The following is a 25,684-nucleotide window of genomic DNA, read 5'->3' as shown; positions in this document are numbered from 1 at the left end:
GGCTGGCCTCAAACTCACAGAGATCTGCCTGCCTCTACTTCCTGAGTGCTGGGACTAAAGGCTTGTGCCACCAATGTCTGGCCTGAAAATTCTTGAATCTCTGCCTCTCATCATATCCAAAAGTAAAGCAGACTCAGAGTCCAATGTAGGGAGAGATCTCATGTACACGAAACACTGACCATGCCCATTTGAACGTGGTCACAGGTACGTGGAGGTAGGAGGGATAAAGGGAAGGAGGAAGGGGCACTCATTCTCTTGGGGCTGCGATCGAGGTCAGAGATGAGCACAGTGCTGACCTCAGTTCTCGGCTTCTCACGTAAGTGACTTCTCTCTAATAAAGTATCATATGACTCCCCTGCCCAGTATCCTTGGTGTGACTCATTTTACATCGTCAGTCCAACATTGTAAAATGTAAGAGTATAGAGCTTTCAGAAATAAATACAGTAAACAAATTTCTCAATCTACGAATAATCAAATGTTACTTAGATCTGACACCAAATGCACAAGCCACAAATCAATAAAGTCTGGGAGTGTAGATCATTGGTAGCAAATTGCCTATCTGGCAAAACACCAGAGTTTGATTCCTAGATTTCCAGAAACAAAACAGAATAAAGAAGAGAAAACCTTAAGAGTTGAGCCAAAGATTTTCGGGTAACAAATATGAACACAATATCGCTGCCATTAAGTAAATGCTTGTTTAAATATAAGAAACCACTATACATCTATTAAAATGACAGGTTCCATTAGTTTCTTGTATTGTTGCTACGAGAAAATCCCCGACAAAAGCAATTGAAGGAAGGCAGACGTAATTTTGGTTCACGGTTTTTGCGTACATTCCATCACGACAGTTAAACGATGGTAGCAGGAGCTTGAGGCAGGTAGTCATATATTCTCTCCAGCCTGCAAGTAGAGAAGGATGAAAGCTCAGTTTGCATACCCTTTGTATATTCAGCTTAGGACTATTGCATAAGGAATGGTATCAGCCACAGTGGGTATGTCTTAACCTTTCAACTAACCTAATCCAGGCATTCCCTCAATGGCATACCTGAAACTTCCCGCTAGGTGTTTCTAGAGCATGTCAATTCAGCAATCTCGATTAACTAGCACATGGCATACTAGGTGTCAGCAGATACATGGAGGAGCTGGTCCACACAGACATTGCTTCTAGGATTGTGAAATTGTATAACCAGAACACAGAATGACTGAATGTGGCTCTAGGCCCAGGTACTTGGAAGCTGGATGCAGAAACATGAGAAAGGTGATGGCTCGGGTAGTAAAGTGCCTTCTGCATAAGCATGAGGACCTGAGTATGGGGTTCCAGGTGCCAGATGAAAATGTGTGCACGCTCATGCATCAACTTATCCCTTGCATGGTGTGGGGATTTCAGAGGCAGGATTATTTCCAGGGCTCACTGGCCAATCAAGGGAGACAGCATATGAATGAACAGTTCAGTGAGAGATCATATATCAAAAATAAGGTGAAGAGCTCACAACCAACCTTTGTTCTCCACATGTAGGTGCATAGACATTCATGTACACTGTGCACATTAACATACATATACATTCATCAAAAAATACAACACATACTCACACAGTAAGATGACTTCAAGTCTGGGGTCATTTTTCCCTGTTTCCAAAAGAGGAGGGAAAATGTGAATGACTCAAGCATGGAGGCACATAAATGTAGTCCTAACACTAAGTAAGCAAAGACAGAAGGAACCACAGATCCTCCCTGTCTTCTTCCTCTAAGGCCTTTCTGTCACCTCTTCTGCAGTACTCCCCGGGTCCTTGACTACAGGTGCCATAACACAGATGTCCCTGGTGTGGCTAAACACACACTTATTCTGCACTTTGATCAGTTGTGATCAGCCGCTGTCCACTGCACAAAGAAACTTCCCCGATGAACAGTGAGAGAGAGCTACACAACTCTACGGGTATAAAGATACCAGTTTAGACGTCAGCGCCATACTGTGTCTGTTTATCAAAGCAATTCTCGGGAGTTCATTGCCGGATGTGAGCTCCCCAACCACGAACTCCTAGCCAGATGTACACTACCAGGCAGGTCCTTTCTCAGTCCCTGCATTCTTAAGGTTAGAGGAGTGTCACCGAAAAACAGCACAAATGTGATAAGTTACTGACCTGAGCAGCGGTTTCTCTGGATCTCCAATCAGTAGCCCAGACCACTGAAACGTGTTCATGTCTTCATTGGTTCAGGTGATGCCTGCCCTGGGCATCCTCCCACACAGCCTCCAACACTTGCATTCTGACACTCACTCCCCTTGCGGAATAGACCAGAAAGTCTCTGCTCTGTGAAATAGTCCTCTCTCCTGACCGGAAATGACAGGGCTTCCTCTACCCAAGCCTGCCCCTGTGGTCTCCTTCAGCATGTCTTCTACACTTGGGAACTGCCTGCTCCTCAGTCCCAGCCCAGAGCAGCCCTCACAGGCATCTGACTGTTTATGAATTGGGAGCTTCCTCTGCGACCTCCCAGAGGTTAGAGGGTTAAGGATCCTAGAGTTGGAGGGCAGTGAGGGTACAATTGAAGATCAATGCAAAGGGTGGATCACAGTGAAAGTACTCAATATCGTGACTGTCTCATGTAAACAGTGTTTACATCTGGGTGTGAGGCATGCATATAATCTCAGGTGTCTATGATCATGACACCCAGACCTTCCCTCACTATAGAAAGGGACACTGTCTCAGAGCCAAATGACAAATGAGAAACAACAGGGAAAAAGAGGGGTCTGGAGAGCCTGCTCAGTGACACGTGCTGTTCTTTCAGAGGACCTGAGTTCAGTTCCCAGCACCCACACTGGGTTGCTCACTAACACCTGTAACTCCAGCTGTATGGAATATCACACAATCCTCTGCCCTCTGCAGCCACGCATAGGAATACAACGTAAGTGTACACTTACCACACATGAATAAAAATAAACAAGAAAGTAAAAGTGTAGTGTCCCCAACATCAGAAACTGTTTGCTTTCAGCTAACTGGACATAGACTCTCTCCAGCAAGACTGGGGAAGGAGAAATGGCAGCTCAGGATTAGTGACCAGCACCACCTCCTGTTGCAAGCAGAGTCCATGCCTGTGCCACCTTGCCCAATACCAACTCAGTCTTGTCACCAGCGTCCCATGTGATCCACACCTGGCACCACATGCTCTGACACAGATCAGTGTGTCTCGTTTCTTTCTTCTCCATCCCCTGCATTCATCTGCACACACCAGCACGGCACAGCTGTGTCCTCCCTTCTATTCACTCTCCTATTTACTGTTCACAAAGTCCACCACAAGCTTATCTGTGGGGCCCCGTGGTTCACAGAATGGCCGCCTTTCCCTGAACCTGTGGACTGATCAGTGCTTCTCTTCCCCAACTGCCTTTGTACCACACCCTAATTACATGCACATCTTTTCTGCTTGCTCAAATGTCGGTGAAGCAGAATAAAAGACAAACATTATTGTCCTGGAAACATGCGGTACTTAGGTCATTCCTTTCCCTTTAAGTTGCTGGGTTTCTTTTCATTTATGTACAAATAATGAAATCCTTTTTCAGCTGTGATGAGCACAGGAAGAAAACACATGGGCACTACCTGGAAATATTGGCACACAGTGTTTCTCTCACCATCCTGTCATAGAGTGTTGGGTTCACTGGGTCATGCCCTTCCCAGAAGAGATGAAATCAGTTAACAGAAATTCACATGCCCCTGCCTCTAAAGTGGAGGGATTAACGATGAATGCCACCACCACCAGGCAGAAGTTTATGTTTCTACAATTGTTTTCAAACAATCTCATTAAATCACCCAGGCATTAGAGGCTCAAACATTAACAGAAGCCAAGTGCAAAGAGGGATGCTCTCTCAACCTGGCCTCTTAGGGGAGTGCCTGGACCCTGCCCTGAGTGAAATGACAGACTCTGGATATTCTCTAAGTGGAAGGAAGTGAGGATAGGGTGGGAGGCTGGGGGTAGAGTGTAGGGGGGGTGCTGGGGGAGGGGAGGGAGAGGGAACTGTGATTAACATATGAAGCAAGCTATTTAAAATTAAAGTAATTTTAAAAATTTAAAAAAGGTCTAGTACATTTGCAGAGGAGTGTGAATTGGGTTCCCAGTAACCACTACATGTGGACCACAACTGCCTGAATATCCAGCACCAGGGGGAAGCCTCTGGCTTCCATAAGGACCACCTGCATGCACACTCACGCACATACATGCTCTCTCTCTCTCTCTCTCTCTCTCTCTCTCTCTCTCTCTCTCTCTCTCTCTCTCTCTGTCACACACACACACCTAAAAAAAGGAAAATACATTTAGTGGTGGGTTCGAGAAAGGATTTCTCTGTGTAACTGTCCTGGCTGTCCTGGAACTCAATCAGACTGACCTTGAACTCACAGAGATAGCCTGCCTCTACCTCTGGAATGTTGAGCTTAAAAGTGTGTGCCATCACTGCCTGGCTGAATGAAAGCTTTTAAACAAAATCAGGCTTGGCAAGATAAAGGGGCAACAAAATCTGGGCCATATTTGAGGCAGCAAGAAACAAAATCACACCAGGGGAAACTATCACCAAAGCAAACAAAATTGAGATTTGTCCCCCACCTGCCCAGTCTTGCTCTAGAAGCGGCCTTGCCCTGTGACCAGTCTGGCTGAGTCCCCATTGTACATATGTCAGAATAATCTCATAAATCCTGCTAGTTGTTTTTTGTCAAGTTGAAACCAATCTAGCATGTTTGGGGACAGGTCATCTCAGTTGACAAACTACCTCCGTCAACTTGACCTATAGGTATATCTGCATGGAATTTTCTTGAGTAGCATGTGATGTGGGAGAAACAACCCCCATTGCAGACAGTGCCAGCCCTGGGCATGTAGACCTAGGATGTGCAAGAAAGCAGACTGACCAAGCCAGGAGGAGGATACAAGGAAGTTCCTCCATGAGTCTGTTTCAGTTCCCCACTCTGAGCTCCTGCCTTGGCTTCTCCCATAATGAACTATAACCTACAAAATGTAAGAAACACTTTCCTGCCCATGTTGCGTTTGGTCATGGTTTTTATCACAGCACGAGGAAGCAAACTGAGACGCAGGCCAAATAGAGAGCCGACACAGACAATGTCAAATTTACCAAACAGGAGTACATGGAAGTTTCAGACTACAAGAAAGATAGAGCTATTACCGGATTTGGTGAAAGATGGAATGTGTGTGAAATTGAAATGATCTCTGTTCTGCTATATCTGCTCTCATCTAGCTGTTTCTGCATGCTTATATTTTGTGAGGAGCACGTCTGCATACATCTTCTTGTGTGCAGTATTCCTGGTACTTGCAACCCCAGCCAGGATAGGCTGCGTGATGCTTTCTGTGAGCATTTTTCTATACATTGTAGATTTAGCAGTACCCCTGAGCTCTTTCCCTAGATGCCAGTAGATATTTCCCGTCTCATTTTTGACAAGAAGGTGCACACATCTTAAGGACAGGGCTGCAGGTTCTGATTGGGAACCTTCTAAACATTTACTGATGCTGACAGTGAAGGTCCAATGAAAGCTCTTGCAGAATAACTCCTGTGTTCATTTTCTATATTTTAGGGAAAGGTATGAATGTAACATGCACTTTAAAATGGCACTTTTGTGTCTGGAGGATGTCTCAGGCCGCTAAGACCACATGTTTCTGACAAAGAACCCACATGGCTGCTCACAACCACCTGCTGCTCAAGCTCTGGGAATTCAAAGCCTTATTCTAGAGTCCACCAGCTCCTACATACATGTGGTGCATATAAACTCATGCAGGATTATATACACACACATTAAACACATACTCGTTTGAAAAATTAGAAATTTGTGTATAAAAGGTAAGTGCCTTCCTGAAATACAAAATAATATCAAGGCAAATTGCCATGTAAGCATTTATGCTCATGCCCCCACGTCACAGCGTTTTTAGACTTGGCCAGAGAAACTGTTTTTGCACTTGGACACAAAGAGTGTAAAACTCTTAACTGGTCAAAGCATTGAGAGTAAGGGACTGTTGGCTGCTCACTCCTAATTAGGAAATCATTGCACCCCTTTTATGGGTTGAGAAGCATTATGGACGAGGGAGCAGGAAAAAATATAAGAGGTGGAGGAAAAGGTGCAGTCATAGAGACCAAGGTCTCTAGGGCAGGGCAAAGACATTGCTCTCTGGAACTTTGAGCAGTGGTGATTACTTGAATGTGATTAACCTTTGTCATGGTATCCTGAAGGAGTTAGAAATTCATGAGGACCCTCCACTCATGAGGATTTGTAGACAGTAAGCAGTTGATGGGGGAAGGGCTCAGGAGACCCAACCAACATGAAGAATCTATAGGTAGTTAATGCTTTCTGGACGAGGGAGAACTGTTTATTCTACTGATGAGGTGCTCCCAATTCAGGGAAATAACCCTCACGCAGCGTTCTTGTAAGCAACCCTAATTAAACTCATGACTTGAGTACTTTGGAGGGAATATAGGGGATCAGCAAAAGTGAGGGTGACAGGCAGACAAGACAGCATAATGTGAAGTAATTAAAATCAAATTTTGTCATATACATATATTAAAATGTCACAATGAAAATATTAAAATCAACTAACTGCAGCACACCAACTTCTGAAAAATAATGCAGAACAGTAGATTTGTTCCTTGCTGATTGAATGTTTGATCAGCATGAACAAGACCTTGGAGCAGATATCAAGAACTGCAAAAAATAATATTGATAACAAACATGGCATTATCATCTACTTAGGAAATAAAAAGGAAATTATTTTTTAATTCATCAGATAATAACCCTCATTCTGCTTCAGGACCCAGCATTGACACAGGAAAACCAAATTGTTCTGATATTTAATCAGCTAACAACCAAATGCCAAAACCAACAGCATACAAAAATATCTGCAAAATTATATGCACAAAGACACATTGAATAAAGAATGAAAAGGGCATGAGAAACAAATGAAAAATGAAACAAGATGTAAGGAAATGAGAGATATTCTTTGTTAGAAGCTTAGCTCAGGTAAGGTTGTTAAGATGTCAACTTTCCCCAAATTTTTCCACAGATTCAATGACATGTTGTTGGGAATACTGAAAAGGTGTTTAGTAGAAACTGAGAAACTGATATAAAATCCATGTTTAAATGCAAGACATGTAGAATAGCCAAAGCAACACATGAAGCAGAAACGCAGGGTGGAGGATGAAGTATAGCCCGACACACTATTCAAATGCTTCAGGCATTGCATTGACACAGTGTGGTCCCTGTAACAAACAATTCAATAGCAGTAACATGAGGTAGTGTTCACCTGTAATACACAGCACTGAAGAGGCAGATGCAAGAGAACCAAGATATGTCTGAGGCCAGCCTGGTTTCAGGCCAGGCAGCACTAAGTAAAGGACTTTTATCTTAAAATCAAAAAGAGTGAGCAACGAGTGTGGTGGCTCCTAAATGGAATCCCAACCACTCAGGATCAACCCTCTTCCCTTAGCCTCAAAAGAACAACTGACTAATTAAAAAACTGACCAAGTCTGAGAGTGTAGCTCACTGGTAGATCGATTCTCCAGGACGCATAAGACTATTTTGGCTCCTAGAACTCAGAACACAAGAATAAGGAAAAAGAAAACTCCAGGAGCTTATCGAATACACTCACATGACAAAATAAGCACATGAAAAAAAGCTCAACATCATCATTGTCATTAGAGTAATCTACATAAAACACAATAGGAAATTACCACAGAGCTCTAAAAATGACAAATAGTCAAGTGGCAGGCTGCATTAGCTCCTAGTCTTTCTGCTGTGACAAAATTCCTGAGAAAGCAACTGGGGGAAGCAAGCAGTCATATTTGCTCACATGTTTTAAGTAACCTTGGTCAGGAAGTAGGAAATGGAAAATGCTCAGCTGGCCTTCTGCTTTTTCTCTCAGTCCAGTCCACTTCCATGGAGTTCACGCAACAGTGCAGCTCACAGTGGGCTTTGAAGCACAAAAGCCATGTTCTGAGTGACATGCTTCAGTTAACAAGAACAGTTAGCCAGAAGTGAAACTAGAGAATTCAAAAATCAACATTAGTACATTTATACTTTCCCACAACTATGGACTTTGATGGATTAGGGCTCTGTTTCACAGATGGCACTGTCTACGTACTGAGTTTTACAGGCTGAATGGCACGCCCATCATGGTGTCAGTTGTGCTAAGGTCTGAGGCCCTGTTATATTTGTCACTGGTCTTAGTGAATGAGTCAAATAGTAGGCTCATCCTGCTCTAAAGAGATGAAGTTGAACCATTAATATCACTGAACTCATACATAATTGACAAATAGTTTCAGATGCAGGGCCTGCTGTTAATCTAATCAGAATGAGAATTAAAGGCCCAGTGTTGATAGCAGAGTGGGGACCCAGAGAACAGAGACCGGTAAATTATGTGATTAATGTCTTTGTTTCTCTTTTTGAGTTTTTCCCCAGCCATGGCAAGATTTCCTCCAATCAATTGTCATTGAACAACAGGTTTCTAACATATCCAGACATAATTTTGTTATCTCTTGAGAAATCAGTCTGATCTGACAAAGGCCATTGCGCAAGGGACAGCTCGAGCAGAGGACAAGCTGCTTGACAAAGTTCCAGCGAAACTTGTCAGGGACTTCAGTCGCCAGCATGCTGTTGTTTGCTTTTGCACTTAGGAATGGTTGTTGGCATAATGGGGAGATGTCTGCTCATGCAGCTCCTGGAGAAATAATCGTGTTCTCGAGGAAACGTTGAAGACCGAATTCATGACCTGAAAGGAAAGTCACAGAAAGAAGAGTCTTCCTTGTGCCCCAAGGATTGTAGAACTGGCAGGGTAGATTCTAAGATTTGAGTTGCTCAGCTCTGGATACAAGATGTCACAAGTGTATCCATTGCCTTATACTGGAGCCTATATAGAGGGAATAAGAAGAGTGTGGGTTGATAGCGGAAGAATGAGATACCAGGAGCTTCCTTTCTGGGAGTGTATGAAAACAACAGCCTACTATAAATCTGAGTAACAGAAAAATGTTATAACCATCCAGTTAAGTGCTTATTATGAAATACGTTGTAAACCTTGCATTCTAGAAAATGTCAAATGATTTTTACACATAACTTGATTAAGTTAAAAATAGTTTCAGACACCCTGACATATTGTAATCACATGAGGAGCCAGCCTGACACTGGCTGTGAAAATAGAAAGTCTGTGCTTAGCAGACCCTGAGAAATTTGTAACTTCCTGATTGGACAGACGCTGCCCAAAGATGGTCTTTCAGATAAGACTGTCTGTTTTGTACTTGGCTTTTTCACCCTTGACATTTAATGGGGAAAAGAAAATGTCTTCTGGAGTTCTGATGCTGGCCAAATGACTTATGTAGCCAGTATGCTATATAAATAAAGATTCTTATTGAGAGAGAGCTTCTGAACCCTCAGATGTGCATTCATCCCTTTCTTCCCTCTCTCTCTCTCTGTCTCTCTCTCTCTCTGTCTCTCTCTCTCTGTCACACACACACACACACACACACACACACACACACACACACACACACACACACACTGCCTAGCTCTTACCCCCCTTATCTGGCTGCAACCTTTCATCCTACTGGCTCCTCTCCATACTCTCATGTTCAAAGGGTCCCTCTTAGGAAATGATTTCATGTCCTGTGTGGAGATATGTTGATTAGATACTACTATATTCAATTATGCCTACTCCCTACATGTTATGACTTCTTCAACATTTCTGGCATCAAAATGAATTCTAAACTCCTTGATTCCTGTGAGTGGTAAATCCTAGAGACCTGCAACGTGCCTCATGTCTACAAGGACTTCCAGCTCCCATGAACACAAGGGAGAAGAAAGATAAGTTTCTACCTTCCAAGTCTGAATGACCCAGGAGTGCAAGTTCAAACTGCTCCACTAATGACTGTTTAAGTATGTTTTCTCAAGACTATCGGTACTGTTTCTTTGTTCGGTGATGTAGATCAAAACCAAAGCTTTAAACATAAAAGGGGGTCCTCTAACATTCATGTGCACATCACCTAAACAAGGCTGGCTTTAATTTCTTTCAACATACACTAGTGTGTTTCAAAATATGGCCCTTTCCCCGTTTTCACTTGCCCAGAGATGACTGCATCATGTGATACCTTGTTAATGTATACTGGAAGAGGACTGTTCCAACCCTAGTAATCACCTAAAATCAAGTCCTCAAGCCCTTGGCTGTGAGCTGCGTGATGATCTGTATCATGCCTGAGCCTGGGAAATTCCCACTATTGATTCTGACACTTAAGGGATGCTTTTGTTCTTCTTGGCCACATGACCATTAGTCCACATCCTTTGAGATTCCTTCACATTACAAGTCAATGGCTTTATCCATCGTTCCATAAATCCCAAAGGGAGTCCTTCACCTCATTAACCAGAGCAACATTCTGACATCAAAGGCCAAGGAGTGAGACCACCTGCTGCCAAATCTTGCTAAAGATATGATGCCTACCCATGGACAAGCTGGAAACTTCCTTGGTTCCAACATCGTCTCTACACTGGCAGGAACATCTGTCACCTTTGCCCCTCACTAACACAAACCTACCACTTCAGAACCGAGGACAGTGATCAGAACATAATTTGCGTCCACTTTCTTTTTGTTTGTTAAATACATGACAGCTTTCATGCATCAGTTTAGTTTCTAAGTTTTTTGGCATAAATGATATTGTCACAAACAAATATCTGTGCTCAAAAATAAAAGGAAGTGCTTTAATTGGGGTTTCTATTGCTGTGCTTAAGAGAATCAAACACTACCAAAAGCAGCTTGGGGAGGAAAGGGTTTATTTCACCTTACAGCTCATAGTCTATCTTTCAGGTGAGTCAGGGCAGAAACATAAGTTAGGAGCCTGGAGGCAGGAAGTGATGAGGAGGTCGCTGAGGAAGGAGTGTGGCCTACCAGTGTGCTCTTCATCACCTACTCAGGGTGATTTCTTATAGCACAGGGGTGGCACTGCCCATACTATGCTGGACCCTCCCAACTCAGTCATCCATCAATAGAAAGATCTAATGACTTGCCCAAACACCAATCCTAAAGAGGTTTTATTCAACTAAGATTCTCTTTTCTAAAATGGCCCTTGCTGTGTCAAGTTGACACAGATGTACCACATTTTCTCTATCCACTCTTCGGGTGAGGGTCATCTAGGTTGCTTCCAAGTTCTGGCTATTACAAATAAAGCTGCTATGAACATAGTGGAACAGACATCTTTGTTGTATGAATGGGCATCTTTTGGATATATGCCTAAGAGTGGAGTTGCTGGGTCTTGTGGTAGGTTTATTCCCATTTTTCTGAGGAATCCCCATACTGATCTCCAAAGTGGCTGAACCAGTTGGCATTCCCACCAGCAATGGAGGAGTGTCCCCCTTTCACCACATCCTCTCCAGCATAAATTGTCATTGGTGTTTTTGATTTTAGCCATTCTGACAGGAGTGAGATGGTATCTTAGAGTTGTTTTGATTTGCATTTCCCGGATGGCTAAGGATTTTGAGCACTTTCTCAAGTGCCTCTCAGCCATTTTAGACTCCTCTATTGAAAACTCTCTATTTAGTTCTGCAGCCCACTTTTTAATAGGGTCCTTTGGTGTTTTGGAGACTTGCTTCTTGAGTTCTTTGTAAATTTTGGAGATCAACCCTCTGTCAGATGTGGGATTAGTGAATATTTTTTCCCATTCTGTGGGCTGCCTTTTTGTCTTGCTGACTGTGTCCTTTGCCTTACAGAAGCTTCTCAGTTTCAGTAGGTCCCATTTATTAATTGTTGATCTCACTGTCTGTGCTACTGGTGTTATGTTCAGGAAGCTGTCTCCTGTACCAATTCGTTCAAGGGTACCACCCACTTTCTCCTCTAAGAGGTTCAGTGTGGCTGGATTTATATTGAGGTCTTTGATCCATTTGGACTTATGTTTTGTGCATGGCGATAAACATGGATCAATCTGCATTCTTCTACATGCCAGTCTCCAATTATGCCAGCACCATTTGTTGAAGAGGCTTTCTTTATTCCATTTTATATTTTTAGATTCTTTGTCAAAGATCAGATGTTCGTACGTGTGTGGGATAATACCCGGGTTTTCAATTCAATTCCATTGGTCTACCTGTCTATTTTTGTGCCAATACCAAGCTGTTTTCAGGACTATAGCTCTGTAATAGAGCTTGAGGTCAGGGATGGTGATGCCTCCGGATGTTGCCTTGTTGAACAGGGTTGTTTTGGCTATCCTGGGTCTTTTGTTTTTCCATACAAAATTGATTATTGTTCTTTCAAGGTCTGTGAAGAATTGTGCTGGGATTTTATTGGGCATTTCATTGAATCTGTAGATTGCTTTTGGCAGGATTGCCATTTTTACTACATTGATCCTACCTATCCAAGAGCATGGGCTTCTTTAATTTCTTTCTTTAAAGATTCAAAGTTCTTACGATACAGGTCTTTCACTTGTTTGTTTAGCGTTACCCCAAGGTATTTTATGTTGTCTGTGGCAATTGTAAAGGGTGATATTTCTCTGATTTCTCTTTCAGCCCTTTTATCCTCTGTATATAGTAGGGCTACTGATTTTCTTGAGTTGATCTTGTAGCCTGCCACTTTGCTGAAGGTGTTAATCAGCTGTAAGAGTTCCCTGGTAGAGTTCTTTGGGTCATTGATGTAAACTATCATATCATCTGCAAACAGTGAAAGTTTGACCTCTTCCTTCCCAATTTGTATTCCCTTGATCCCCCTTTGTTGTCGTATGGCAATAGCTAGAACTTCAAGTACAATGTTGAAAAGGTATGGAGAGAGTGGACAGCCTTGTTTTGTTCCTGATTTTAGAAGAATTGCGTTGAGTTTCTGTCCATTTAGTTTGATATTGACTGTTGGTTTACTGTATATAGCTTTTATTATGTTTAACTATGTCCCTGTTATCCCAGATCCCTCCAAGACCTTTATCATGAAGGGGTGTTGGATTTTGTCAAAGGCCTTTTCAGCATCTAGTGAGATGATCATGTGATTTTTGTTTTTCAGTTTGTTTATATGGTGGATTACATTGATGGATTTCCCTATGTTGAACCATCCCTGCATCCCTGGGATGAAACCTAGTTGATCTTGGTGAATGATTGTTTTGATGTGTTCTTGGATCCGATTTGCCAGTATTTTATTGAGTATTTTTGCATCAATGTTCATGAGGGATATTGTTCTGAAGTTCTCTTTCTTAGTTGTATCTTTGTGTGGCTTGGGGATCAAGGTTATTGAAGCCTCATAGAAAGAGTTTGGCAAAGACCCTTCTGCTTCTATTGTGTGGAACACTTTGAGAAGAATTGGTATAAGCTGTTCTTTGAATTTCTGGTAGAATTCTGCACTGAGGCCATCTGGACCTGGACTTTTTTGGTTGGGAGACTTTTGATGACAGCTTCTATTTCCATAGGGGTTATAGGTCTATTTAAATTGCTTATCTGTTCTTGATTTAGTTTTAGCAAATGATAGTTCTCCAGGAAGTCATGCATTTCCTTTAAGTTTTCGAATTATGTGGAGTACAGGTTTTCAAATTTGACCTAATGATTCTCTGGATTTCCTCAGAGTCTGTTGTTATGTCCCCCTTTTCATTTCTGATTTTGTTAATTTGCGTGTTCACTCTCTGCTGTTTGGTAAGTTTGGACAAAGGTTAGTCTATCTTGTTGATTTTCTCAAAGAACCAACTCTTCGTTGCATTGATTCTTTGTGTTGTTTTCCTGTTTTCTACTTTATTGATTTCAGCCCTCAATTTGATTATTTCCTGGCGTCTACTCCTCCTGGGGGAGTTTGCTTCTTTGTGTTCTAGAGCTTTCAGCTGTGATGTTAATTCTCTGGTATAACTGTTCTCCTGTTTCTTCATGTGAGCACTTAGTGCTATGAACTTACCCCGTAGCACTGCTTTCAAAGTGTCCCATAGGTTTGGGTATGTTGTGTCTACATTCTCATTGAATTCAAGGAAGTTTTTAATTTCTTTTTTTTATTTCCTCTTTGACCCAGGGATGGTGCAGTTGAGCATTATTCAATTTCCATAAGTTTGTAGGTTTTCTGCAATTTGTGTTGTTGTTGAATTCTAATTTTAAAGCATGGTGGTCTGATAAGGTGCATGGAGTTATTCCAATTTTTTTGTAGCTGCTGAGGTTTGATATGTTGCCAAGTATGTGGTCGATTTTTGAGAAGGTTCCATGTGGTGGTAAGAAGAAGGTATATTCTTTTTTATGTGGATGAAATGTTCTATAGATATCTGTTAATCCCAGTTGGGTCATTACTTCTATTAGACCCTTTGCTTCTTTGTTGAGTTTCTGTCTGGTATTCCTGTCTAGTGGTGAGAGTGGTGTGTTGAAATCTCCCACTATAACTGTGTGGGGTTTTAGATGAGATTTAAGTTCTAATAATGTTTCTTTAACGAATGTGGATGCCTTTGTATTTGGGGCATAGATGTTCAGGATAGACACTTCATCTTCGTGGGTTTCACCTGTGATGAGTATGTAATGACCTCCTTCATCTCTTTTGATTGATTTTATTTTAAAGTCTAGTTTGTTAGATATTAGGATTGCTACCCCTGCTTGTTTCTTGGGTCCATTTCATTGAAAAATTTTTTCCCAACCTTTAACTCTCAGGTAATGTCTGTCTTTGAGGTTGAGGTGTGTTTCTTGTATGCAGCAGAAGGAAGGGTTCTGTCTTCGAATCCATTCTGCTAGTCTGTGTCTTTTTATGGGTGAGTTAAGGCCATTAATATTGAGGGATATTAATGACCATTGATTGCTCATCCTTCTTCGATTTGCGATGGTTGTTGTTGGTGGAATTATGTGTGGAATTTCAACCCTTTATTCTTTTGGCTGTTGGTAGAGAGGGATTCTCTAATGCTTATGTTTTTCTGGTTGTAGTTAGCTTCCTTGGGTTGGAGTTTTCCTTCCAAAATTTTCTGTAGGGCTGGGTTAGTGGACACATATTGTTTGAATCTAGTTTTGTCATGGAATATCTTGTTTTCTCTGTCTATAGTGATTGAGAGCTTTGCTGGGTATAATAGTCTGGGCTGGCATCCATGGTCTCTTAGTGTAGGTAGAATATCTATCCAGGACCTTCTGGCTTTCAGAGTTTCCATGGAGAAATCAGGTGTAATTCTGATAGGTCTGCCTTTATATGTTACTTGACCTTTTTCCTTAGCTGCTCTTAATATTCTTTCTTTATTCTGTATGTTTGGGGTCTTAATTATTATGTGGCGAGGGGATTTTTTTTGTGGTCCACTCTATTTGGTGTTCTGTAGGCTTCTTGTACCTTCATTGGCATGTCTTTCCTAAGGTTGGGAAAGTTTTCTTCTATGATTTTGTTGAATATGCCTTCTGCTCCTCTGAGGTGGATTTCTTCTCCTTCTTCTATACCTATTATTCTTAGGTTTGATCTTTTCATTGTGTCCCATATTTCCTGGATGTTTTGTGTTAAGGATTTGTTGGATTTAAGGTTTTCTTTGGTTGATAAATCCATTTCTCCTGGTGTATCTTCAACACTTGAGATTCTCTCTTCCATCTCTTCTATTCTGTTGGTAATGCTTGTATCGGTAGTGCCTGACTGTTTGTCCAGCTTTTCTATTTTCTGCCTTTCTTCAGATTGTGTTGTTTTTAATGTCTCTATTTCAGTTTTCAACCCTTGCAGTGTTTGCATTGCTTCTTGCAATTTTCTGTTTATCTTTTCGTTCACTTGTTGCCTTTTATGAATTTTTTGGTTTGTTCTTTCTTCCATTTCTTGCATTTTTTGGTTTGCTTTTTGTTCCATTTCTCGCATTTTGTGCTTTGTTTCTTCTTCCATTTCCTGCCTTTTTTGGTTCGTTTCTTCTTCCATTTTTTTCATTTTTTGCTTTGTTTTTTCTACCATTTCTTGCATTTTTTGCTTTGTTTCTTCTTCCATTTCCTGCCTTTTTTGGTATGTTTCTTCTTCCAACTCTTGCATTTTTTGCTTTGTTTTTTCTTCCATTTCTTGCACTTTTTGCTTCATTTCTTCTTCCATTTCCTGACATTTTTGGTTTGTTTTTTCTTCCAACTCTTGCATATTTTGGTTTGTTTTTTCTTCCATTTCTTGCATTTTTTGGTTTAGTTTTTCTTCCATTTCTTTGAGGGATTTTCCTATATCCTCTCTTAGGGCCTCTATCATTTTCATGGAAGTGCTTTTAAGGTCGTTCTTTTCTGCTTCGTTCGCTTTGGAATGTTGGGGTCTTGCTGGTGTGGAGTCTCTAGAATCTGGCGGTGTCATATTTGTTTTTCTGTTGCTGACTGTGTTTTTGTATTGTCTCTTTCCCATCTCTTCTTCTAGTGGGTGCAGAAAGAGCCCCTTACTGGTCTGGGGACCAGAGTTCCCTTTTGGTGGGTGCTAGCAAGTCCAATAATCTGGTGGTTCTTCTATTCCTTGTCCAAATGCTGGTCCCGTGGGTAGAGAAGAAGAACAGGAATCTGAGGTGCTTAGCCTCCTACCTGGTCCCCTGGACCCTATGCTGGGTCCTGTTGTACCTGATCCGGAACAGCTACTCCCCTGGTCTCCCTGCCTCCTCTGGTTTCCTGGTGTCGTTGGTGGGAGAGAAGATCTGGAGTCTGGGGTGCTTGGCTCCCGCCGGGATTGGGAGCTCTGTGCAGTTCCCAGGCGATCTGCAGGCACTGGAACACAGGCCAGGAAGCCGGCCTGTTTACCTGATGCTGCCGGAGGAACCCCCACATGCCTTTCTAGTGGAGGAAGGCAGGTGATACTTGCAGATAGTAGATACCTCTCTCTATCCTTCTGTGTTTGTGTGTGTGTGTGTGTGTGTGCTGTGCCCGCTGCGCAGCCTGTATCCAAGAATGTGGCGAGGGTGCCAGGATTGAGGACACAGAGACCAGTCGGTTATGTTAAGAAAACTTTATGCTCCCCAAAAGGCTCAACAGAACTTCCCAAGATAAGCTTCCCTCCAGAAAAGCTTCTGCCACACACACATACATTTCCTCCTCCTGGCTGGTGGTTATATCCCTGACACCAGAATTGGCAGTAACAGCAGGGGGCAGGAAGAAATGGCTAGCCATTTGAAAGATCAAAGACAGGGTGTTTCAGTGAGTGAGCCCTATCGGGAACTTATAGCTCCGGTAAACATTTCTTAGGGCACTGGATTGTTTTCAGTAAACATGTTTTCAGTAAACATTGTCCTACAGCTGCCTGCTCCCAGGCTGATGTGGAAGTGGGTCTCCGGCCAAGGTCTGTTGTTCCCACATGTGTGTGCATGCATTGTGTGTGTGCGCATGTATGTGTGCACATATGTATACACATGCCCTCGTGCACACAAGTGCAAATATAATTATCTGAAATTACAATATAGCAATACCCATGGACAAGACTCATAGTATGTGAGTCCTAAGACAGGTTCAGGATAACAGGTAGCAACATGGTGTACATAAATGCCTTGTTCAGTGAAATACATATATCTAACATTATGCCACACAATGCCTTTTTCAGTGAAATATATATATCTAACATTATGCCACACAGTAAGGAAAAAAATACCATTTAACACAGAGTAAGCATAATGTTGGCAGAGTTGAAGGCATAATGGAAATTCACACAGAGTCTGGTACACACTAATGATGATAGTTTGGGGGTTCTTGACAAAGAGTCAGGCCAGTAGGAACAGAGCATTTGAAACGAAGCACAAAAGAAATGTTAACCAAATGCTTGTCATTCAGTAGAAGTAAAGCTTATGGAGTGCTCCACAAATGGTGAGAATAATCCCTGCAATGCAACACACATGAAGAACAATGGTAACCAGCTTCCTGGTGTCCTTCTACACCCTTGGGACCAGGCAAACTGGGGCTTGTTTCTGAACCCACGTTCCAGTACTTGGGGACTGCCACTGAGTCTCCCCCTTCCCGGTGGGAACCAATGCACCCCAGCATCCTAGTCTTCCTCTCCACCCACGAAACCAGGTCTAGGGACAGGAAGAGAAGAACTACCAGAGTATTGGACTTGCTTGCACCCACCGAAAGGGAACCCTGGTCCCCTAAGCACGAGGCCAGGAAGAGGCTCTTTCTGCACCCACCATAAGAAGGGATGAGAAGCCGGTACATGCCTTTGATCCCAGCACCCAGGAGGCAGAGGCAGGCGGATCTCTATGACTTAGAGGCCAGCCTGGTCTACACAGCAAGTTCCAGGACAGCTTCCAAAACAATACAGAGAAACCCTGTCTCGAAAAACCAAAAAAAAAAAGAAGGGGTGAGATGGAAACAATACAAAAACACACTCAGCAACAGAAAAATAAATATGACACCACCAAAGACTAGAGACTCTCCAACAGCAAGACTTATGCAAATGAAGCAGAAGAAAATGACCTTAAAAACAACTTCATGAAAATGATAGATTCCTTCAAAGAGGATATGGGAAAATCCTTTAAAGAGTTAGAAGAAAAAAATGCAATAAATGGAAGAAAAAACAAACCAAAAATGCAAGTAATGGAGGAAAAGACAAAACAAAAATTGCAAGAAACAATTCAAACAGTGCAAGGGTTGAAAGCTGAAATAGAGACAATAAAAAAAAACACAATTTGAAGGAATGCTGGCAATAGAAAATTTGGGAAAATGGTCAGGTAATATAGATGCAAGCATAATCAATGGAATACAAGAGATGGAAGAGAGAATCTCAGGTGTTGAAGGCACACTAGGAGAAATAGCTTCATCAACCAAAGAAAATACTAAGTCCACCAAATCCCTAACACGAAATATCCAGGAAATATAGGACACCATGAAAAGACCAAACCTAAGATAATGGGTATAGAAGAAGGTGAAGAATCCCACCTCAAAGTGGCAGAAAACATATTCAACAAAATCATAGAAGAAAACTTTCCCAATCTAAAGAAACACATACCAATGAAGGTAAAAGAAGCTTATAGAACACCAAATAGAGTGGACCAGAAAAAAGTACCCTCGCAACAAAATAATCAAGACCCCAAACTTACAGAATAAAGAAAGCATATTAAGAACACCTAAGAAAAAATATCAAGTGACATATAAAGGCAAACCTATCATGATTACACCTGACTTCTCCATGGAAACTATGAAAGCCAGAAGGTCCTGGATAGATACTCTACAAACATTAATAGACCATGGATGACAGCCCAGAATACTGTACCCAGCAAAGCTTTCAATCACTAAAAATGGAGAAAACAAGATATTTCTTAACAAAACCATAATTAAAATAATACATATCCACTAACCCATCCCTACGGACATTTCTGGAAGGAAAACTCCAACCCAAGGAAGTTAACTACCACCAGAAAAACATAAGCAATAGATAATCCCACCATACCAAGAGCCAAAAGAAAAATGAGGTGGAAATCCACATACAATTCCAACAACAACAACCACTCCAAGACAAAAAAGAATGAGCAATCAATGGTCATTAATATCCCTCAATATTAATGATCTTAACTTGCCCATAAAAAGACACAGACTAGCAGAATGGATTCGAAGACAAAATCCATCATTCTGTTGCATACAAGAACACACCTCAGCCTCAAAGACACACATTATATCAGAGTTAAGGTTTGGGAAAAGATTTTCCAATCAAATGCAAGAAACAAGTGTGAGTAACAATCATAATATCTAACAAATTAGACTTTAAAATAGAATCAATCAAAAGAGATGAAGGAGGTCATTTCCTACTCATCACAGGAGAAATTCACCAAGATGAAGTCTCAAATCTGAACATCTATGCCACCAAATACAAAGGCATCCATGTTCATAAAAGAAACATTAACAAAACTCAAATCATATATAAAGCCTCACACACTTATAGTGGGAGATTTCAAAACCCATACTTACCACTAGACAGGACTAACAGACAGCATCTTAACAAAGAAAGAAAGGAACTAATAGAAGTTATGACCCAATTGGGTTTAACAGATATCTATAGAACATTCCATCCAAATACAAAAGAATATAACTCCTTCTAATGCCACATGGAACCTTCTCAAATATGGACCACATATTTGGCGACATATCAAACCTCAACAGGTACAAAAAAATTGGAATAACTCCATGTATCTTATCAGACCACCATGCATTAAAATTAGAATTCAACAACAACACAAATTGCAGAAAACCTACAATCTCATGGAAATTGAACAATGCACAATTGCACCATTCCAGGGTCAAAGAAGAAATAAAAAAAGAAATGAAAGATTTCCTAGAATTCAATGAGAATGAAGACACAACATACACAAACTTATGGGACACTTTGAAAGCAGTGCTAAGAGGAAAGTTCATAGTAATAAGTGCCCACGTGTAGAAACTGGAGAATAGTCACACTAAAGAATTAATAGCACAACTGAAAACTATTCCATGACAAAACTAGATTCAAGCATTACGTATCCACTAACCCAGCCCTACAGAAAGCTTTAGAAGGAAAACTCCAACCCAAGGAAGTTAGCTACAACCAGAAAAACATAGGCATTGGAGATTTCCCCTCTACCAACAGCCAAAAGAACAAAGGGGTGAAATTCCACACAATTCCACCACCACCAACCATTCCAAATCAAAGAAGAATAAGCAGTCAATGGTCATTAATATTCCTCCACATTAATGGCCTTAACTCACCCATAAAAAGACACAGGCTAGCAAAATGGATTCGAAGACAGAACCCATCCTTCTACTGCATACAAGAAACACACTTCACCCTCAAAGACAGCCATTACCTGAGAGTTAAAGGTTGGGAAAAATTCTCCAATCAAATGGACCCAAGAAACAAGCAGGGATAGTAATCCTAATATCTAAAAAGTTAGTCTTTAAAATAAAACCAATCAAAAGAGATGAAGAAGGTCATTACATACTCATCACAGGCAAAATCCACCAAGATGAAGTGTCTACCCTGAACAACTATGCCCCAAATACAAAGACATCCACATTCGTAAAAGAAACATTACTAAAACTTAAATCACATATAAAGCCCCACACACTTATAGTGGGAGATTTCAACACACCACTCTCACCACTAGACGGGAATAACAGACAGAATCTCAACAAAGAAACAAAGGGTCTAATAGAAGTAATGACCCAACTGGGATTAACAGACATCTATAGAACATTTTATTAACATAAAAAAGAATATACCTTCTTCTCATCACCACATGGAACCCTCTCAAAAATCGACCACATACTTGGCAACATATCAAACTTCAGCAGCTTCAAAAAAAATTGGAATAACTCCATGCATCTTATCAGACCACCATATGTTAAAATTGGAATTCAACAACAACACAATTTGCAGAAAACCTACAAACTCATGGAAATTGAATAATGCACAACTACACCATTCCTGGGTCAAACAAGAAATAAAAAAAGAAATTAAAGACTTCCTAGAATTCAATGAGAATGAAGACACAACATACCCAAACCTATGGGAAACTTTGAAAGCAGTGCTACGGGGGAAGTTCATGGCACTAAGTGCCCACATGAAGAAACTGGAGAATAGTTATACTAGAGAATTAACAGCACAGCTGAAAGATCTAGAACACAAAGAAGCAAACTCCCCCAGGAGGATTAGACACCAGGAAATAAGCAAATTGAGGGATGAAATCAATAAAATAGAATCTAGGAAAACAATACAAAGTATCAATGCAACGAAGAGTTGGTTCTTTGAGAAAATCAACAAGATAGACAAACCTTTGTCCAAACATACCAAACAGCAGAATGTGAACATGCAAATTAACAAAATCAGAAATGAAAAGTGGGACATAACAATGGACTCTGATGAAATTCAGAGAATCATCATGTCATACATTAAAAACCTGTACTCCACAAGATTTGAAAATTTAAAGGAAATGGACGACTTCCTGGATAGCTATCACTTGCCAAAATTAAATCAAGAACAGATAAGCAATTTAAATAGACCTATAACCCCTAATAAAATAGAAGCAGTCATCAAGTCTCCCAACCAAAAAGTGCCCAGGTCCAGATGGCCTCAGTGCAGAATTCTTCCAGACATTCAAAGAACAGCTTATACTAATTCTCCTCAAAGTATTCCACCCAATAGAAGCAGAACGGTCTTTGCCAAACTCTTTCTACAAGGCTTCAATAACCTTGATCCCCAAGCCACACAAAGACACAACTAAGAAAGAGAACTTCAGAACAATATCCCTCATGAACATTGATGCAAAAATACTCAATAAAATACTGGCAAATCGGATCCAAGAACACATCAAAACAATCATTCACCATGGTCAAGTATGTTTCATCCCAGGGATGCAGGGATGGTTCAACATAGGGAAATCCATCAATGTAACCCACCATATAAACAAGCTTAAAATAAAAATCACATGATCATCTCACTAGATGCTGAAAAAGCCTTTGACAAAATCCAACACCCCTTCATGATAAAGGTCTTGGAGAGATCTGGAATAACAGGAACATACATAAACATGATAAAAGCGATATAAAGCAAACCAACAGCCAACAACAAACTAAATGGACAGAAACTCAACACAATTCCTTGAAAATCAGGAGCAAGATAAGGCTGTCCACTCTCTCCATACCTTTTCTTTTTTTCTTTTTCTTTTTTCCTCAAGAAAGCTCTCCTTTATTCCTACTCTGTCTGGTTATTATATACCCTGACACCAGAGGTAGAGGTGGGTTGGTCTGAAGAGGCGGTTAGTCTTTGGAAAAGGTCTAGGTCAGGGCGGTTCCCATGGGCCAGCCCTTTTCAGGAACTTATTGCCCTGGGCATTGTATTGTTTTTAGTAAACATGTTTTTAGTAAACATTGTCTTATAGCTGCCTACTCCCAGGCTGATGGGAAGTGGGTCTCTGCTCAACATCTGGTGTCCCCACAATTCCCCCTTTTTTATTTTCTAATGGGGCACTCCTGGCTTAGGTCAAGTAGGGTCACCCTCCCTTGCCCGTCTTTGGGGGACCTTGTGACCCCTGCCTTAGGTGGGAGGTGTCTTCCCTACAGGTTGCCCGTCAACGGAAGAACCTCATCCTTAAATCATCTGTAACCAACCTTCATGGCTATCGGGATTGCCATGGGCTAAGCTAAGCAATACTTGGTTACAGATCTCTTGCCTCTGGAACAAGGTACGTTTGAGCTCAGCATAAAGCCAGAATGCCTACGGCCACTGCCACCATTTCTAGGACCCCCATTGACATAGCGCCTCTCCATCACCGTACCCATCAGCAGATCTAGGCCATAACATTCTCCCAGCCTTCCTCTGTTAGAAGGGTAACCTGCATATGATTTACATTTACAATTTGATGGTCAAAACAGTGATAAAGTTTACAATCGTTCTAAGATCTGCTCAGGAAAGCATTTAGAAAGTGCACTTGCACACATACATTAGGCACAATCATTGATGTTACACATGTAGCATTATAAAAAATATGAACAAGAGGCTTGTTGCACTATCCACAGAGCACCAATTTGTTCCTGTGGTGATGCAGTTTGTTGATTTAATGTCACTAGCCTCAGCTGAATATGCCACTTGAGCCAAAAGTCACCCTTTTGTTCCATTAAGACAAGTTGCATTTCTCCAGATAAAAATACTGGCATGAGCAAGCTTCCAGAACCAGGAACCACCAAGTCTGATATGTCAAGTGACCATGTCCTGTTCAAATACTGAAAAAAGGCTTTTGCCACTCATCACAGTCCACACCAATGTCCAAATGTTTTAAATGTGTCCTTTTTTCCCCCAAAGGGAAAAACTGGCAAAATGAATTCTGTTGTTTCAAGGTGTGTCAAGGGCAGACAGTTTGTCTTTCCAGCTCTCTGTTGGCTTCGGGATGAAAAATCATGGGTCCGGGAGGTTGATGCAGCAGGCCTGTTGAGAAACTGGAAATCTCGAACCTACTGTTTTCCTTCTTTCTCAGGCTGTAGATTCGATGACATCAAGGGCCAAGAACACTGATTTAGGAGATCTCACTCAAACTGGCTTAGGTAGGCTCCCATGGTCTCAGGTCCAGTTTTTCTCTGCTCCATGCATCTCACTGAATGGTCTGACAGCTGCCAAAGCTTTATTCTTTTCCTGCAAGAATCTCCATACCTTTTCAACATTGTACTTGAAGTTCTAGCCAGAGCCATACGACAACAAAAGGGGATCAAGGGGATACAAATTGGGAAGGAAGACGTCAAACTTTCACTATTTGCAGATGATATTATAGCTTACATAAATGACCCAAAGAACTCTACCAGGGAACTCTTACAGCTGATTACCACCTTCAGCAAAGTGGTAGGCTACAAGATCACCTCAAGAAAATCAGTAGCCCTACTATATACAGATGATAAAAGGGCTGAGAAAGAAATCAGAGAAACATCGCCCTTTACAATTTCCACAAACAACATAAAATACCTTGGGGTAATGCTAACCAAACAAGTGAAAGACATGTATCTGGGCCATAGCATTCTACCACCAGCCTTTCTTTGCTACAAGGGTGATTTATAGTTACAATTTGACGGTCAAAACAGTGATAAAGTTTACAATTATTTTAAGATCTACTTAGGAAAGCATTAGAGAGTGCACTTGCACAGATACATTAGGTACAATCATTGATGTTACACACGTAGCATTATAAAAAATATGAACAAGAGGCTTGTTGCACTATTTACAGAGTACCGATTTGTTCCTCTGGTGATGTAGTCTGTCGATTTAATGTCAGTAGTATTAGCAGAACATGCAACCCGAGTCAAAGTCTTTTTGTTGCACCAGGACAAACCACATTTCTCCAGAAAAACACACTGTGATTCCATAAACAGGAACTACCGAGTCTGATATTTCAAGTGACCATGTCCTGTTCAAATACTGAAAAAAGGCTTTTGCCATTCATCACAGTCCATACCAATGTCCAAATGTTTTAAATGGGTCTTTTTTCCCCCAAAGGGAAAAGCTGGCAAAATGAATTCTGTTGTTTTAAGGTGTATCAAAGGCTAGCTGCTAATCTTCCAGTTTTGTTGGCTTTGGGATGAAAACTCACAGGTCCAGGAGGTTGATGTAGCAAGCCTGATGAGACACTGGAAATCTCGAACTGACTATTTTATTTCTTTCTCAGGCTGTAGATTTGATGACATCAAGGGTCAGGAGCACTGATTTAGGAGATCTCGAACTGGCTTGAGCAGGCTCCCACGGTCTCAGGTCCAGTTTTTTCTGCTCCATGCATCTCACCAGATGTTGTGACTGCTACTGAAGCTTTATTCTTTTCCTGTAAGAAAACACAAACATGCCCTCGACCCCAAATTAGGGTCTTCTCTACTGTCTAGTGTATGGATGTTTCCATTTGGCCTGAGTAATAGTTATTTAACTTTCATTATGTCAGAATCTGTCTGAAGCAGATTCCTCACTGGCATTTATATTTTATAAATATTTAAATGAGGAGTGGATTATTTAATGAATCATGTGGAGACTGGGGACATTACTCCCTCTTATTTTTAAATTTTGTTTGAACTGTTGAAGTTGGACCATAACAGTAGAAGGATTTGTCTACCCTCCTTAGTCAACTATCTAGGTGAATTGGGATCACTATTTAAAGTATTAGTAGATGTCCTTTAAAAGGGACATAACCATTAAGTACCTTTGAGAATCAGTTAAGGATTGTAAACTATACTATGTCCCAAATAGTCCTTTTTTTTTCTAACCTGTAGCTCTCACTAGCTGGCAAGGCCTCGTTTGCATCTGAACTGACAATGCCTAATTTGCATCTACACAGACACCTTTGGGGGTG

At 41.2% G+C, this 25,684-nt stretch overlaps 1 long non-coding RNA gene across 1 annotated transcript; it reads right to left on the bottom strand.

The window, feature by feature from the left end:
* Positions 1 to 676: 676 nt before the first annotated feature.
* LOC121135226 lies at positions 677 to 2,302 on the bottom strand. Its single transcript, XR_005872436.1, has 3 exons — positions 2,139 to 2,302; positions 1,591 to 1,626; positions 677 to 900 (listed from the first exon to the last, which is right to left on the bottom strand). It is a non-coding gene; the product is annotated as an uncharacterized LOC121135226 (long non-coding RNA).
* Between the last annotated feature and the right edge of the window lie 23,382 nt (positions 2,303 to 25,684).

The sequence above is a fragment of the Mesocricetus auratus genome, unplaced genomic scaffold, assembly GCF_017639785.1.
Source record: "Mesocricetus auratus isolate SY011 unplaced genomic scaffold, BCM_Maur_2.0 Super-Scaffold_100033, whole genome shotgun sequence".
In the NCBI taxonomy this organism is placed as follows: domain Eukaryota; kingdom Metazoa; phylum Chordata; class Mammalia; order Rodentia; family Cricetidae; genus Mesocricetus; species Mesocricetus auratus.
The sequence above is the reverse complement of the archived record's forward strand: the minus strand, read 5'-3'. Positions and strand labels throughout refer to the sequence as shown.